This window comes from Cryptomeria japonica, chromosome 3, assembly GCF_030272615.1.
Source record: "Cryptomeria japonica chromosome 3, Sugi_1.0, whole genome shotgun sequence".
In the NCBI taxonomy this organism is placed as follows: Eukaryota; Viridiplantae; Streptophyta; class Pinopsida; order Cupressales; family Cupressaceae; genus Cryptomeria; species Cryptomeria japonica.
In genome coordinates this window covers 595,759,816-595,762,343 of record NC_081407.1, presented here as the reverse complement: position 1 = coordinate 595,762,343, position 2,528 = coordinate 595,759,816, and the positions used below count along the sequence as shown (strand labels likewise).

General features: G+C 30.9%; 1 non-coding gene across 1 annotated transcript; it reads right to left on the bottom strand.

Moving 5' to 3' along the window:
- Positions 1-410: 410 nt before the first annotated feature.
- LOC131078647 (U5 spliceosomal RNA) lies at positions 411-528 on the bottom strand. The gene has a single exon (XR_009113818.1). It is a non-coding gene; the product is annotated as a U5 spliceosomal RNA (small nuclear RNA).
- Positions 529-2,528: the final 2,000 nt, after the last annotated feature.

The window sequence follows — 2,528 nt, the reverse complement described above, 5'->3', positions numbered from 1 at the left end:
AACCTCTCATTTCCAATAATCGTTGTGGGTCAATTAAAACATTTCAAATTGTGCATTGCAATAACATATTTAAACCTACATTTTTAATTATTTAAACCCCACATTTTCAATAATCGTTGTGAGCCAATCAAATCAAAATATTTTTCAATTGTGCATTGCAATTAACCCCCCATTTCTAACAATCATTGTGAACCAATCAAAACACTTTAAATTATGCATTGCAATAATATATTTAAGAACCAACCGTAACATCTCAAATTAAAAACACTTAATCAAAAAAGTTTGAAGGAGAATCAAATCAAATTCATCATTTAGTAGTACAACAACCCTTTGCTCAGCATCAAATTCCAATCATGTTGAAGTTCATTTTATAGAATCACTTGAATTATTTTGGTTTTGGTGTTTTGAGCCTCCTCTAAGTAGTAGAGAAAGCCTCTAAAAACTGGTGTATGCTGCTTTGAGTGGCCAAGACACAGTATTCTTTAATAAAGGTGAAATAATAGTTTGCTATGTCTTAAACATGTGGCTCTCTGAGATTTCCATTCAATACGTTGGATATTATATATGATTTCTATTCATCTTTCTCTACTCAAAGAAATGAATGTGGAACTAAACTGCAAATGGCATTTCTTAGGGACACTGATTACTAGATTGTTGATGATCATATTCTTGAATATAACACAGTAAGTTTGTTCAAGAATTTGTTCAACACCTTTCTTTGAAAAAGAAAAAAAAAAAATTTTGGGGGACAAGTCAACGGATGAACAAACCTACATATCCTTGAAGTAAATAACAAAATTTTCTATGTTTTCCAATTTGTGATAGTTGTATATAAGATGTCTCACCAACCAGCAACAAATATACTCAATGCAATCAATATTCTAAGTTAATCACCTTTATACATTGTAAAAACTTTTTGTATTGCAAAAACATTTTGCATAGCTTGTAAGTTTAAATTATAAGTTTCATATGTTCATATTTAGTTGTCTTCCACATTTCGAGATCAACTCAATTGTATTCTAAATGATTACTCCTATCAATGGCAATGATCATTTCTTCCAACTTTTTCATGCCCTCTAATATATTACCCAAAGGCTCAGACCAATATATTACCCAAAGGATATCTTGCTATTGACGTAACTATTACATAGTAAGCCAACCCTTTGCTCATCATCAAATTCCAACGGTGATGAAAAAATCTTGTTATTTTACAGTGATGCTTGGACATGTTTATTTTTACAATAAATAAGAGACTAAAAATTCTCAGATCTAACCTAGAAATTGAAGTATGGTAGAATTTGGGTAACTATGAAATGGAACAAACTAAGATTGTTAACCTATAAATCGGAATAAGGACAACAAGGAGACTATAGACATTTAATATGTATGGTTTAACCTAAGGTTGTGGACATTTAAAGTAAGGTCGTTAACCTATGATTGCTTAAATATGTCAATATATGTATATACATTTACGCAGGCCATGATTGTAAGCATATGGTTGTAATGAAGAACATATTAAAGCAAATGAATGAAAAATAGTAAGAGTTTAACAGACTAAGATTGTTAACCTATGACAAAACAAACTAAGATGCTTAATCTATGACTGAACAAACTAAGACTATAACAAATGAAAATAAAAGTAAAAAGATAAAATACAAAATGACAATTTACCAAATTTGAAACCCTAGCATGCATTCTAGTAGAAAAACAATTGCAAATTTGTAATCGAATAGATATTGTACACATATACATATACAACATACTGGGAACAATATTTAGGTCATGCAAACAATAAAAATAAGTTTGCAATCGCATACACAATGTACACATATACATGCACAACGTACCAAGAACAAAATATACATCATTCAAACAATAAGAAAAAACTTTGAATAGATATAACCACAACAAGGCAAACTAGAATCTGCATCATCTGAACAAAATAAGGAGAAAACAGAAAAAGAGAAACCCGAAAAAATATTCTTCCTTGTCTCCTTGAGCCGCTATGTCTTCTACCTTGTCTCCTAGGTTGTTGTGTCTTCTACCTTTTCTTCTTAGGCCATTGTGTCTTCTACCTTTTCTTCTTAGGCCATTGTGTCTTTTGTTTGGGTCAATGAATCCAAAACAAGTGCATAATGAAAGGATCTCATGTCTATTTGAACAAGAAAAATGTATGATTTGTTGGGTGCGTGTTTTAGGTGGCCTCATAATTTCAATTTCCTTGGAATGGTGACCTTACAACATGTTTGCAGTACCACTGGACATAAAGGGTACCATAAAATGTTAACTTAATTGTGTTTTAGTGGGCACATGTGATCTTAAGAATTGTATGTAATTCTCTGTGATGCGACAAACTTGACTCAACACTAACGACCTCATAACCGAAACCCTTTGCTAATCATTAAATTCTAACAGTTTTTGAAAATTATTTTATAAAATCACCTGCTTTGCTAATCATTAAATACTAACAGTGTTTGAAAATTATTTTATAAAATCACTTGAATTATGTTGCATTTGGTGTTATGGGC